The sequence below is a fragment of the Triturus cristatus genome, chromosome 1_1, assembly GCF_964204655.1.
Source record: "Triturus cristatus chromosome 1_1, aTriCri1.1, whole genome shotgun sequence".
Lineage (NCBI taxonomy): Eukaryota > Metazoa > Chordata > Amphibia > Caudata > Salamandridae > Triturus > Triturus cristatus.
In genome coordinates this window covers 921,914,977-921,930,726 of record NC_140579.1, presented here as the reverse complement: position 1 = coordinate 921,930,726, position 15,750 = coordinate 921,914,977, and positions in this window count along the sequence as shown.

Genomic DNA, 15,750 nt, shown 5'->3' with positions numbered 1-15,750 from the left:
CATCCCAGAGGAGGAGACCGAGAGAAAACTCTGAGACAAAAAGAATCCAAACATATTTTGAACTTTAGAACTCTGACCCCCTTCGGATTGAATCAGGATGAGGAACTTCATTACCACCTTTAACTTGCTACACACTAGTCGGAAATTGTCAATAAGATGGTCATATCTGACAAGGACTTTGACATTGGCCTCTCAGACTTTTTAGATTCAATGTTTGTTTTTTAGTTTAAATTAATTCACGACTTACATGTGAGACAGTGTCTATCCATCTATCACACATCAGTGATCAAGGCCCACTGGAGGGCTTGACTCATGATATAATCATGTCTAACTCTGTGACTACTTACAGAATTATCTGAGTTTTACATCATGGTCCGTGGTAGTATAACATTCAGGTTATAATTATTCACGATTGGGTGATGAGAGTGAATTATATCAAGATGGTCATATGTCAGAAAGATCGACTTTGATTAGGCTGTGCACCACTGTCAATAGAACGATTATTGGAAATGCCGTTTAACATGACAGTAAATCATAGGATCATTCCAGGTGTATATATTGAATGCAGGCTTATTTTATGATTATAATACTCTTAATTTGCTTCATTGATGAAACTGAACACGCTATAATTTAAAATGAAAATTTGTCACGGACTACCAGTACCAGAATGCTGAGCGGCACTGTCTCAGGAAGTGATGTCACTAATTAATTGTTTGCATATTTAAAACACTATGACAACCTTGAACAAATGCTAGACTCGTGATCAAGGTCTCTGTTGAGACTGAAACGCGTAGAGGTTTTACTTGTATCTGGCATGCTGAAAGTAAAAGGAATCATAACATACGATCGTGTTTGAAGTTGTCTTTCCCTCTGGGAGTGCGCGAGGAAGCCTTCGCGGGCAAACGAATTGGATATATATATATATATATATATATATATGTTAGACCTGGCACCTTGGCGTGAGTTTCCCTTCCACTTTTGATGGTGTGCCTCGATTGTTTTGCTGGTGTTGTCCGCTTAGGGCGCCGCGCCATGGCTAATCCGTGCCGCAGCGCAAGTGCTCCCTAGATAAAGTGTTCATAATTGATATACATGATTAGTTGATTGGATTCACTGCCAGTCCCCAGTAAAGTGCACCCGGAGTGCCAGGGCTTGTGAATGCCAATGCCGCTAGTGGGCTGCAGCGCTGGTTGCGCCATCCACAACAGCTGCCATGTAAAATGTGTCCTGGGTCTGCCACTGCAGACCCCGCGTGCAGTCCCGTACTGTCCCGCCGGCTGGGCAAGTGCCCACACTTGCCAGCCTCCAGGACCTTCCCTTAGCCTCATGTTAGTCACCCCTATGGTAGGCCCACGGGCAGGGTGCGTTGTAGGTGTAAGGTAGGACAGGCCCTGGTTGTGTGGCCTGTCCTAGTAGTGAATTACCGCCATATTCGTAGTTCACTATTGCAAGGCTACCTGCTCCCCTTAGGCCAGATGAGCTGCTGGAATTATTACATCCTATAATCCCAGCAGGCTCAGGGAACATGGTAGAAAGATATGTTTAGTATGCCTGAACTCGGGATGAGAAAATACTTCTTGTAGCCAAGTTTATTTTACTATCCTGGGTTTGTAAATACGACTTTTAGAAAGTCGGTATTTACTCGCTTAATCATTTCAGCCGCCTCTGCTGTGCATGTATCTGACTGTCGGGGCCATGTGAGTGACAGGGCTGGGGGGATGACAGGTAGCGAATGGCAGGAGGACACCTTGGTGGGAGGTGGGAGTGCCCCTTGGACTCTGAATAGGGCAGTGCTCCACTACCACAATGCTGGCTCCGCCCCCTGGGGAGCGACTGATGACTCAGCCTGCACCTGGCCAGGACGGGCAAAGCGCTGCCCACAAGGTGCTCCTGAAAGTACTTGTCCCCTGAATGCCGGCTCCACCTCCTGTGGAGCGGCTGATGTGCCTGCCCCTCACACTGAAAGCAGAAGTCAGAGTACCCCCCAACAAAGTGCTCAGGACTGAGAACGGTTATGCGAAGGCCCCCCTGGCCTGAGAGAACAAAAGAAATGTGGTATAAAAGTAGGAGCCTAGCTCCTAAGAAATCAGAATCCTGTTTTACCACAAAGAACCTCTGCCCGACTAGAAGGAGAAGAAGACGCTGGAAGGACTGGCCTGCTGCTTGCCTTGCTGAGAAAGGAGAGGAAAAGACTTGCTGAAAAGACTTTGCTGCTTTGTGCTTAAACATTCTCCAAGGGCTTGATCTGAGCTTGCCCCCTGAACTGAACCCCAGGACCAGTGGGTTCTCTGTGCTTTTGCTCGTCCTCCAATTCGAGCCGTGTGTGCATCCCGCTGGAAAGAGACTGCGCCCCTCATCGCCCCCTCCTAGGGCCGTGACACTCAGGAGCTTGCCTGCCGTAACCCCGTGAGAGCCCCGCTCCGTCCGGAGCCGCTCTCTGCCCCCGGGCTAGGTTGCCTGCACCCCTGGAGCGCGCTGAAAGAGCTGTCCCCCCTCCCGCCGGAACCCGTCCGACGATCGTGATCCCCGCCGGGTCCTCAGCCGCACTGTCCGTGCCCTGCGACCCCGCTTTGCTATCCCCGGACATCTCAGGCCGCGCCCGGCCCCGCTGGGGAGACCCCCCCCGCACCGCCGTGCTAAGGGTCGCTGGCTGCGCCTGCCTGCCTGCCCACACCCGCTGTCTGAGGACCCAAGATCACTTCCCAAGCTGAGAGTCGCACCGACCTGTGCCGACTCTCCACATCACTAAAGGAGTTCCAGTATCGGGCTCGGGGCCTGCACCGCCTTATTTCCACGTTATCCTCACCGCACTGCACGCCCGTCTCACCTCCCGCCGCCCCGGAGCTGCCGGGAAGAGTTGTGCACGGCGCAGGCGCGCCCACGACAGATGCGTGAGCCGCGGTAGGCCTGAAGTAAGTCAAGACTGGAATCCCTCAAGTGACATTGGTAAAAGACTAAAAGAAGTACCCGCTTAAAGAACTGCTTGCCTGCTTCATAATCTGGTGGCATCGAAACAACGTTACTAGTCCTGTGATAAATCTGCATATTGAGATATACCTATTTTTACATAAAGAGCGTATTTTTACATATCTAAGCCTGGTGTCCGTTTCTGGGGGGATTGATGTATTTACTGTGTGTGTGATTGTAAGTGCTTAACCAACACCACCTGAAGAATCGCCTTGGCTGCTCACGCCACGCACCTAGAGGGTGAGCAAGGGTCATTCCAAAAGGGGTTATCCGTTGCCCTGACGTGGAGGAGAGGGTCCCTGCTTGACACAAGGACATCCTTGCGCCAATCAGAGATCCCCGACTCTAACATTGTTGGCAGTGGCTGGGATTTCGGATTTGCATTTGTAATTTGCATACAGTGAATTGTTAATCACCAGATAGTGAGAGCAGACCAAGTAACGCAGCCACAGGTTTTCATTTTCTGAACTTTGTTGAGACATCTGCCATTATTGCAACCATGCCTGGCTCACTCCCTGCTGGAAGAGCACTCTCTGTGATTTCTGGAATGGATGAGGTGGATTGGGAGGGACTGGAAGGATACACAGTAGAGCAATTGAAAGGCTACAGTGTAAAACTCCAAGTTCCCCATGCTGGATTCAAGAGGAAGAACCAGTAAACCAAGGCGTTGAGAGCCTGGAAGGAGTCAAGAGACCCACAGAATGCGGGGGACATCATTCCACCCGACAACCTTGGGGAGCCCAGCAGAGTCCTGTCGCCAGAGGAGCTGGCAGACAGGGCAGCAGACAGGGCACATGCAATGGAGATGGCAAAGTTGGCAGGACAAATGGAAATGGAAAAGCAGAAGTTGGCCTTGGAGGCACAACAACGCCAAATGGATCATGATATAAGATTGAAGGAGTTGGAGCTGAAGGCGAAAAGTTTGGACACCGCTCCTTCTGGTGGCAGCACTCCGCCGGTGCAGGTAGAGTCCAAGGTGTACATCCCCAAAGATGTAGTTAAGGAGTATTTTAGAAAGGATGACATAGGGCAGTGGTTTAGAGCCTATGAGGTGGCCATGTCTTCACACCGGGTCCCTGAGAAAGACTGGGGAGCGGGGTTGTGGTGAAGGTTCCTTGCTGAAGGGCGTGACACACTGTTAGATTTACCCTTAGATCTCCATGCCTCATACCCCCATATGAAGGAAGCTTTAATGACCAGGTATGGGTTAACTCCTGAGCTATATAGACAGAGGTTCAGGGAGACTAAGAAGATCCCTGAGAGTACGTATGTGGAGTATGTAACTTTTTTTTGCAGAGCACAGGATGGTTGGGTGAAGGGTAGCAAAGTGAATGATTATCAAGGGCTGCTTGACTTAATTGCATGGGAGCACTTGTCCAGTCAATGTTTTCCTGAGCTACGCCAGCACCTGATTGATAGCAAGCTGTCCAACCCGAGGAAGCTTGCTGAGGAGGCTGACCACTGGCTCAGCAGCAGGGTCCACAAGGGTCAAGTGGGAGACTCCGCCAAAGGTGGGCAGGGTCCCCAGCAGAAGAGTGGGGGGGACAAGGGTAAACAGAAAGGGTTCCAAAAAGGCCCCCAAAGTAATCCCCAAGGGAGCCAGCAGAAGGGTTCTCAGCCTCCCCCACCCCGCAGCAGAACGGGGCCCCGACAGGTAGGCCTGTTCCAAAGGGGCCCTTCAATTGTTACAGGTGTGGTGACCCGGGTCACATTGCCTCTGATCCTAAGTGTCGCCTGTTTGGTTAGACAGCACCCACTGGTGCTCCACCCCGGCAAGTAGCTAATGTTAATTTTGGGGAGGAGGTAGCAGTCCAGGGGGGTGGGGGTCCCGCGCATATGACCCTAGTCTCGCTAGGAGACAGTGAGATGGTCCCTGTAACCTACTTACCCTCTAACACTAAGAAATATGGGCAAGTAGTAACCATCAATGGAAAGAAGGTTGAGGCTCTTAGAGATACAGGAGCCAGCGTGACCTCGGTGAGGCAACACCTGGTGTCTCAAGAGCAGATTGTACCCAATGCCTACTGTAGGGTTGTCAATGCTGACAACATAGAGAGTCGTTGTCCAATGGCTCAAGTTCCCTTTGAGTGGGGGGAGGTCTCTGGTACTCTACAAGTCGCTGTGAGAACTGACATGCCTGTAGACTGTCTGCTAGGGAACGACCTGGAGAGCTCCCCTTGGGAAAAGGTGGAGAAGACCACGCATCTGAGGATGGTGGGTCTACCCGACTGGGCGTGCATGACCACCCGGTCCATGGCAGCCAGTAGGGGTGTTGAGAGGGTCCTGGAGCCTGAGGGAGAGGTCCAGGAACCGGCCTTAGGGAGAAGGCGCAGGAGGCGCGGGAAACCGGCCCCCGAAGTTCCCATGGCCCAGGAGGAAGCAGACCCTGAGGGGGATGCTCTGGAGCCTACCGGGGAACAGATTGCCGAACTGGGAGACCTGCCTGAGCTGACCCATTGGCAGCAAGAAGGAGGTCCCTCCAGGGAGGAATTCTGCAGGGAGCAGAAAGAATGCCCTTCTCTCATGGGTATGCGGCAGCAGGTTGCAGACCAGGCCAAGGGTGTTGAGGCCAAAACACACTACGTATACTGGGAGAGTGACCTCCTGTATTCAGAGCCTAAGGCTGCTGAACCTGGGTCAGCCCGTGTGCTGGTGGTACCCCAGAAGTTCAGAACCTTCCTACTGGGGCTGGCTCATGATGTGCCTTTAGCAGGACATTTGGGGATGGACAAGACCTATGACAGGCTTGTCACCCACTTTTACTGGCCCCAAATGCACAAGAATTCAGATTCCTACTGCAGAACCTGTCAGACTTGCCAGGCAAGTGGTAAGAGCGGAGGGAAGCACAAGGCTCCTCTGCAGCCCTTCCCCGTGGTCGGTACGCCATTCCAGCAAATGGGTATTGATATTGTGGGGCCTCTGGACCCCAAGACAGCCCTGGGCAACAGGTTCATCCTGGTCTTGGTGGACCATGCCACCCGGTACCCTGAAGCCATCCCTCTGAGGACAGTGACGGCCCCCGTGGTGGGACGAGCACTGATGGGAATTTTCTCCAGAGTAGGATTCCCTCTGGAGGTGGTGAGCGACAGGGGGACCAATTTCATATCCACATATATGAAATCCCTGTGGAAGGAGTGTGGGGTAACTTACAAGTTCACCACTCCTTACCACCCCCAAGGAAATGGGTTGGTTGAGAGATTCAACCGAACCCTCAAAGGCATGATCATGGGCCTCGACGGTCCAATGAGGCGTAAGTGGGACGTCCTCTTGCCATGCCTGCTCTTTGCTTACCGAGAGGTGCCACAGAAGTCTCTAGGGTTCAGCCCCTTTGAGCTTCTGTATGGTCACCCGGTAAGAGGACCTCTGAGTTTGGTAAAGGAAGGCTGGGAGCAATCTCCCAGGAAACCTCCCCAGAATGTATACAGTTACATGCTGGCCTTCAGAAACCAGACTAGGCGTTTCAGGCAACTTGCTGAGGCAAATCTGGAAGCCAGCCAGGAGGAGATGAAGCGGTGGTACGACCGGAATGCCACTCTGGTAGAGCTTCAACCTGGACAAAAGGTGTGGGTCTTGGCCCCAGTGGAGCCTTGTGCACTTCAGGATAAGTGGACAGGTCCATTTGAGGTTGTGGAGCGCAAAAGTCCTATCACCTACTTGGTGGACATGCAGTCTCCCAGGAACCCTTTGAGGGTCCTACATGTTAACCGCCTTAAGCCCCACTTAAGGACCGAAGTGGGCATGCTGCTGGCCACTGATGATGGAATGGAGGAGGAGACTGAGCCTCTTCCTGACCTCTTAGTAGCCTCTGAGACAGATGGGTCAGTGGATGGAGTTAACCTCTCACCCACCCTGACGCCTGAACAACAGGAAGATTGCCGCCACTTGCTGGGGCAGTTTCCAGATAGGTTCTCCCTGGTTCCTGGTGTCACAGATTGGTGCGCCCATGATGTGGACACAGGAGACAGCTTACCTGTGAAGCACAAGGCTTACAGGGTAACTGACAGGGTCAGAGCTTGCATCAAGGAGGAGGTCTCCAAAATGCTTGCCTTAGGGGTGGTTGAGTCCTCCAGCAGTCCTTGGTCCAGCCCCGTGGTCTTGGTCCCCAAAGCTGCTGCGCCTGGAGCCACACCTGAACTCCAGTTCTGTGTGGACTACAGAGGACTCAATTCAGTAACTAAGACTGACGCGCACCCCATCCCCAGAGCTGATGAGCTCATTGATCGGCTGGGAGCTGCCCGGTTCCTCAGCACGTTTGATTTAACGTCTGGGTACTGGCAGATCGCCTTGACCGATGGGGCCAAAGAGAGGTCAGCATTCTCTACACCAGATGGGCACTTCCAGTTCCGGGTCATGCCATTTGGAATGAAGAATGCCCCTGCCACCTTTCAGAGGTTGGTCAACCAGGTACTGGTTGGGCTGGATGAGTTCAGTGCCGCCTACCTGGATGACATCGCAGTGTTCAGTGCCACCTGGCCCGAACACCTGCGCCACCTCTGGGAAGTGTTGATGGCTCTGCGCCGAGCAGGCCTCACGATCAAGGCAAACAAGTGCCAGATCGGGCAGGGTTCCGTGGTGTACTTGGGACACCAAGTGGGGAGTGGCAAGGTGGCACCCTTGCAACCCAAAATTGAGACCATCCTGGCTTGGGAACCCCCTAAGACGCAGACCGCAGTGAGGGCCTTCCTGGGGCTCACTGGGTACTACAGGAGGTTTGTCAAGGGCTATGGAACGATTGTTGCCCCCTTGACAGAGCTGACTTCCAAGAAGCAGCCCAGGAACGTGATCTGCACTGACACCTGTCAGAAAGCTTTCGACACCCTGAAGACTGCCATGTGCACGGCACCCGTGCTCTTGGCCCCTGACTTCTCCAAGGAATTCCTAGTGCAGACAGACGCTTCAGAGCATGGTGTAGGGGCTGTTCTCTCACAGATGACTGAGGAGGGCTGGGACCAACCCGTAGCCTTCATCAGTAGGAGGTTACTTCCACGGGAAAGTAGGCGGAGTGCAATTGAGCAAGAAGCATTTGCTGTGGTCTGGGCGCTGAAGAAGCTAAGACCCTACTTGTTTGGGTCTCACTTCCGGGTTCAGACGGACCACAGGCCCCTCAGATGGTTGATGCAAATGAGGGGTGAGAACCCAAAGCTGTTGAGGTGGTCCATCTCCCTACAAGGTATGGACTTTACGGTGGAACACCGTCCTGGTACAGATCACGCCAACGCTGACGGTCTGTCCAGGTATTTCCGCCTTAGTGACGAGGAACCCCCTGGGCAAGGGTAGTTCTCCCCACATTTCAGCTGGAGGGGACACGTGTTAGACCTGGCACCTTGGCGTGAGTTTCCCTTCCACTTTTGATGGTGTGCCTCGATTGTTTTGCTGGTGTTGTCCGCTCAGGGCACCGCGCCACGGCTAATCCGTGCCGCAGCGCAAGTGCTCCCTAGATAAAGTGTTCATAATTGATATACATGATTGGTTGATTGGATTCACTGCCAGTCCCCAGTAAAGTGCACCCGGAGTGCCAGGGCTTGTGAATGCCAATGCCGCTAGTGGGCTGCAGCGCTGGTTGCGCCACCCACAACAGCGGCCATGTAAAATGTGTCCTGGGTCTGCCACTGCAGACCCCGCGTGCAGTCCCGTACTGTCCCGCCGGCTGGGCAAGTGCCCACACTTGCCAGCCTCCAGAACCTTCCCTTAGCCTCATGTTAGTCACCCCTATGGTAGGCCCACGGGCAGGGTGCGTTGTAGGTGTAAGGTAGGACAGGCCCTGGTTGTGTGGCCTGTCCTAGTAGTGAATTACCGCCATATTCGTAGTTCACTATTGCAAGGCTACCTGCTCCCCTTAGGCCAGATGAGCTGCTGGAACTATTACATCCTATAATCCCAGCAGGCTCGGGGAACATGGTAGAAAGATATGTTTAGTATGCCTGAACTCGGGATGAGAAAATACTTCTTGTAGCCAAGTTTATTTTACTATCCTGGGTTTGTAAATACGACTTTTAGAAAGTCGGTATTTACTCGCTTAATCATTTCAGCCGCCTCTGCTGTGCGTGTATCTGACTGTCTGGGCCATGTGAGTGACATGGCTGGGGGGATGACAGGTAGCGAATGGCAGGAGGACACCTTGGTGGGAGGTGGGAGTGCCCCTTGGACTCTGAATAGGGCAGTGCTCCACTACCACAATGCTGGCTCCGCCCCCTGGGGAGCGACTGATGACTCAGCCTGCACCTGGCCAGGACGGGCGAAGCGCTGTCCACAAGGTGCTCCTGAAAGTACTTGTACCCTGAATGCCGGCTCCACCTCCTGTGGAGCGGCTGATGTGCCTGCCCCTCACACTGAAAGCAGAAGTCAGGGGTTTCTCTTCCGCTGGCCTGTGGTGGGACTACTAGTGCCTGTGCACCCACCTACCTTGAGCACACCGCCCTGCTGCCGACTCTCGTCCTCCGCCGCCGCCAGCTTCAACTGCGGCCGCCGAGTGGGGCCGAAAACTACAACTCCCAGCAACCTGTGAGGCTGAGAGCAGCTGACACCGTTTACCGCGCCAGGAGGCGCTCAAAAGGACGGCACCTCCTCCGCGACGCGGGACGCGCGCGGGCGGCGCCGGGCTAAGCCCGGGCAAAGGGCGGGCCGTCTACGGCCGTCCAGGGCCGACTGAGGCTGGGCTGGGCCACCCCTCTTTCGTTGGCTACTCAAATGTCACATCTCGCTTAAAAACCAGGTGACTGTCATTTGCTCTGTTGGGGCATAAGAGGGCCGTTCTCAGCAGCCACTGACTGTTTCACCCTCTTCTGCGCATGTTAGCTCTGGTTCTCTCTTTTTATTCGTGTTTTAAATTTGTAAAAGAGAACAAATAGTAAATCACTATGGCCACACAATCCATAAAAACAAAGCCTTCTCTGTTAGGGGGCTCAGTGAGGGGGACTCTAGACCATTTTATTACTAGGGCGGCTTCTGTGTTAGAAAAAGAGATCGCTATCACGGAACGCCGTCTTTCACTGGACCCTGTGTTCCAGAAGCGCTCCTCTTTGGGCCAAATCCAACAGGTTTCTTCACCGCCAATCAGGACTTCGGATCCTGAACGACCTGATGACCCTGGTCTTCCTGTGCAACTGTGCGATTCAATGGACATAATGCCTATTTCAAATGAAACTGGCATATCTTGTTCTAATTTGCAATCTTTAATGGGCTCCTCCCCTGTGGACTCATCCCCTACTTATATTGCCTCAACTTCTAAAAGGAAACTTGTTAAAAATAGGTTTCCTTGTCCAAAGCCTGTGGCAAAAAAACCCTTACTGTTCCAACAAAAAAAAGGAGAAAAGATCGCCATCTGGATATGCCCAAAACCATGCCCCAATCTATATTAACTCCCCCACGAACTAGGCAACCATCTCCACTGACACAGTCTCCCATTTCCCCTTTTTCTAATCTATTGACAGACTTAGAGCGCCTGGTGAGAGTTTTACTTTCACCTCTAGTAGAGAGAGTTAAGAACATTGCGATACAATTAACATCTTTGGAAGCATCTCATGCCTCTCTTATTGCATTAAACACTGATCTGAATTCTTACTTAAGTAAAAATTCTACTGAGGTTATCACACATTCTCCCCCCACTCAAATAACTATCCAGCCCAACATATTGAATCACACACAGAATACACAAGTCTCCAAGCCTATACCAGAGAAACATCCTACCGCCAAGAGGGACTCGAGAGAAGACCAAATTTCTAACTCTGTAGCATCCTCGGGTAACAACAGCAATAGGCAGCCTCTCTCAGATTATAAACTGGACAAAAGCTCCCATATTGATTTGCCCCCCGAAGCGGCTCCATATGTAGTGACCCTATTGGGGGTCCCGGCGCTTGCTCAGGGTAAAACCGAGAGTTACCAGCAACTTAAAAACAAAGTAGTGCACTGGCTGACTCAAAACAGACCACTCCCCCCTGAAATTAACGGTGAAATACTACATGTTAGGAGACTGAATTGGTTGGGCCCCAGACCTAAGGACAAACAGGGCGACGTTATTATAATTAATTTTCGTGACCGTAGGGTGCTACCATACATAGCGGATTGGTATACACCGAGAAGGGGTCTTGGAATCACAACGGCCGATCTTAGTTACTTTTATCCCCGCTCTCCTTTGACTAATTATTCACTTCCACATCCACCACCGAGGGCTATCACTGAGATATCTCATTCTACTATTCCAACTTCAAACAGATATGCTATTCTATCAGGCCTGGACGAACAGGATTGACTTCCTAATTATGAATTCACGTCCGATAATCCTCCTATCATGACTGATACTTTTAATCTACATCTTGTAGAATTAAATTCTTCCACCACGGAAAACCCGGGAGCTATACATGTTGATCGATTAAATTGTTCACTAGAATCTTCTTCTATTGACGTCCTCCCTGGCCTTGAGTCACATGATACCTATAACGTGTCTTTAGTCTCCTGGAACGTAGCAGGACTGGCCGATAAAATAAGTGATCCTGCTTGGTTGGCATTTGTTAAAAAATATACCATCATATGTCTCCAAGAGACATGGTTGGAAGATAACAGCGCGTATATTGAAGGATATCAAAGCTTTATTAGCCCAGCAATTCCCTCAGCTAGTGGTAGGGCAAAGGGGGGTCTGGCTATTTTTATAAATTTGGCTCTTTCCTGCCTTACATGTAACCGACAGTACGCAAACAGAAATGTCCAAATACTTGACTTAAAGAGAGGCAAACGTGTTTTGACTTTGATTAATTTTTATAATGCTATATCCAGACAAGGGGATTGTAATATATTGTCTTTGAAAGAAATGTTGGCAGAAGGCGCAGGTGGGATGTCATGCAATTTATTAATAGTAGGTGACTTTAATGTGCACCCTTGTGGTAACCCTCGAGATACCCCTATGGGGTCTCTGGGATGTAACAATGTGAACGGTTTTCATTTCAACCACACTAGGTGTGGACTTCTCCTAAATGATTTGTTAAATGAAAACAATTTGTCCGTAGCTATGTCTTTGGTACCGGAGGACAAGGTTTATGATGTACCAACATTTAAAGGTTCTGCCAATGGGTCTTTTATAGACCATATATTTTTATCCGCAGACCTTACCATCCAGGCTTCTAGTTTCACTATTCATTCGAATATCTATAGTGATCATAATCCCTTAACTATTAAACTGGGTGGAGGAATTTTTGAACTGCGTAGGTATTGTGAAGATAGGGGAACCTTAAAATGTATTAATGGAAAACGTCGTTTGAAATGGAATCTAGTTAATCATGAAAACTTGTATAATGAAATTAATAAGTCATGTGGCCAGGAACTTGCAGTTTGTGTATCAACACCTATTTCTCCTGAACAAACCTTAGCCTCGTTTGAGGTTGTGGTGTCTACTGTAGGTTCTATGCTGCTAGTTCCAGCGAAGGGTCAAACCAGAAATAACCCTAAATGGTTTGACCATACCTGTTCCAAGGCAAGCAAAGACTTAAGAAAAGCATTGAAAATTATACCTAGAGACTCAGGCTTAATCAAAAATCTTTGTGCGATTTATAATAAAGCACTTGCTAGTCGTAAAAAGGAAATCAAGGCCCTTACCTGGGAATCTCTGCTTGACCCCTCAACCCTGGGTAATAGCAGTAAAGTCTGGGAAATTATCAACAAACCCCTATTTGACAACCCCAGGGATACTGCCCTAGGAACAAACATCCCAGAGGAGGACTGGATTAATCATTTTAGTGCAATTTTTAAAAGTAATAAGCAACAAGCAGAATATGATTTTTTAACTATAAGGGTGAATCCTCTGTGTTTTTTGGTCAACGAGGTAGAAAAGGCCATTCAAGGGCTAACTGGAAATAAGGCTCCAGGCCCGGATGGCCTACCTCCGGATCTTTTTAAATCTTGCACTTCACTTTGGGCCCCCATACTTACTAATGTAATAAATGCTGCTACGGTTTCGGGCTGTCCGAAGACATGGGGGCACTCGACTATAGTTCCCGTGTTTAAAAAGGGTGACCGTAGCAATCCATTATGCTACAGACCAATTTCATTGATAAACTCTGTAGCAAAGGTAGTGGGGGGTGTAATCCTGACTAGACTAACAACATGGGCTCACGAGAACAACATTTTATCCCCAATACAATATGGATTCAGACCTGGACACTCAACAGTAACCCAATGTCTGAATCTATATTTGATTGCAGGTAAATATACTTTGGCTCGGAAGGGAACTATTCATACGGCTTTCATGGACCTATCGTCCGCTTTTGATTGCGTGGATAGGGGTAAACTATGGGACATCATGTTAAAGATGGGTGTTGAGCGAAACCTAATCCATTTATTGGCTGATTTGCATTCTGATACAAGAGCAAACGTTCGCTACACCCAAGATTTGAAAGTGGCTGGGGACATAAGAATTAATCGGGGTGTCAGACAAGGTTGTATCTTGGCCCCATTCCTCTTTAACCTGTATATCAACGAGTTAGAGGACCATTTGTTGAGAACAGGTACAGATTATCCCTATGTAGGTCTAAGAGGAGTCCCGGTTCTGCTTTATGCAGATGATGCTGTACTGATTTCAAGGACAGCAAATGGTCTCCAGACACTTCTAAATTCATTCTATCTTTTTATGGAGTCTCGAGGCCTCAGTATTAATAACTCCAAGTCCTTTGTCATGAAAATTGGCCATGGTTCACGAAAACCAAATTCTTTTACTATAAACGGGGAAAAAATTCCAACATCTAAAACTTTCTCATACCTCGGCGTCCTTCTCGATGACCAATTATCTTGGGGCCCAGCAGTCCATAAAAAAAAAGGACGAAATGACTCGTGTCAACGCAGCCATACTTGGATTTGCGAGAAAAATGGGCAACAGCCTGGTGGCGGCCTTGCTTAAATTATATCAAGCAAAGAGCATCGCCGCTGCCTGTTATGGCAGCGAGCTTTGGGGCTACAGCCAGACGCGAGACCTAGAGGTTACAGAAAATAATTTTCTAAAGAAGATCCTAAGGCTGCCAAGGGGCACCGGTAACTTCTCGGTTCACGAGGAGTTGGGTGTACCCTTTCTTAGTGATAGACTAGCCGCAAATCCCATACTTTGTTGGTTGAACTCTTGGTTGAATAATGACATACCCCTTACCCACGATATATTAAGAGAAGCCTTAATTTGGGATGGCAGACTTAAGGTCCCATGGTTGAAATATATAAAAGATTGCCTTACTGAATTTGGACGGCCAGCCCTGTTCTTAACCCCATCCACTATAACCAAAGCTGATGTCACATCTGTGAAAAAAGCATTCTTTACAACCAGGTACTTTGCCCGGGAGGAGGGCGAGTTCGTGAAAGGCAGTGTCAGGAAACACGCCCTACTTAAAACATGTTTACATTTGGAACCATATCTTTCATGGCCTATATCTGGCTATGATCGTTTTTTGTTGACAAGGTTCCGCTTTGACTTGTTCCCCCTCCTACTGGCAGTACCGAGAGGGTCCCATCGTGGACAAGTGCTGCCTGCTTGCGGCTGCGACGGAAAGTCTCCGCAAGATTTGGCGCACTTTTTATTTTTCTGCTCTTACTACTCAGTACCTCGAAGGCTATACCTAAAGCCTTGTTTAAAGAAATTAAAATTCACACAGATTAAACCAGCACTTTACTTCCTTCAACTTTTGAACTGCGACCGCACTTTATATGTAAGCAGTTTTTTAAAACTAGCTATTACTTTCAGGAAAAGTATGGAGGGATAATTATGCTGTTATTATTGTTTTATTCCCCAATGATTTTTAACTTTGTACAAATTATTTATATTCTTAACCTGTTTATCCTGCCTGTTGCCTTTACTCATATTGTTTACATAGTCCGCCTATCATATAAAAGTATTTGACAGTCTTTTTAAAACCTTATGCAATGTATCCGTGAAATGTTTATTCATGTATTGTGCTTTTATGATTGTTAAATTTTACAATCGAATAAAGTTAAAAAAAAAAAGAAAAGAAAAAAAAGTCAGAGTACCCCCCAACAAAGTGCTCAGGACTGAGAACGGTTATGCGAAGGCCCCCCTGGCCTGAGAGAACAAAAGAAATGTGGTATAAAAGTAGGAGCCTAGCTCCTAAGAAATTAGAATCCTGTTTTACCACAAAGAACCTCTGCCCGACTAGAAGGAGAAGAAGACGCTGGAAGGACTGGCCTGCTGCTTGCCTTGCTGAGAAAGGAGAGGAAAAGACTTGCTGAAAAGACTTTGCTGCTTTGTGCTTGAACATTCTCCAAGGGCTTGATCTGAGCTTGCCCCCTGAACTGAACCCCAGGACCAGTGGGTTCTCTGTGCTTTTGCTCGTCCTCCAATTCGAGCCGTGTGTGCATCCCGCTGGAAAGAGACTGCGCCCCTCATCGCCCCCTCCTAGGGCCGTGACACTCAGGAGCTTGCCTGCCGTAACCCCGTGAGAGCCCCGCTCCGTCCGGAGCCGCTCTCTGCCCCCGGGCTAGGTTGCCTGCGCCCCTGTCACCGCCTGCCACTGGAGTGCGCTGAAAGCGCTGTCCCCCCTCCCGCCGGAACCCGTCCGACGATCGTGATCCCCGCCGGGTCCCCAGCTGCACTGTCTGTGCCCTGCGACCCCGCTTCGCTATCCCCGGACATCTCAGGCCGCGCCGCCCCCGCTGGGGAGACCCCCCCCGCACCGCCGTGCTAAGGGTCGCTGGCTGCGCCTGCCTGCCTGCCCACACCCGCTGTTTGAGGACCCAAGAACACTTCCCAAGCTGAGAGTCGCACCGACCTGTGCCGACTCTCCACATCACTAAAGGAGT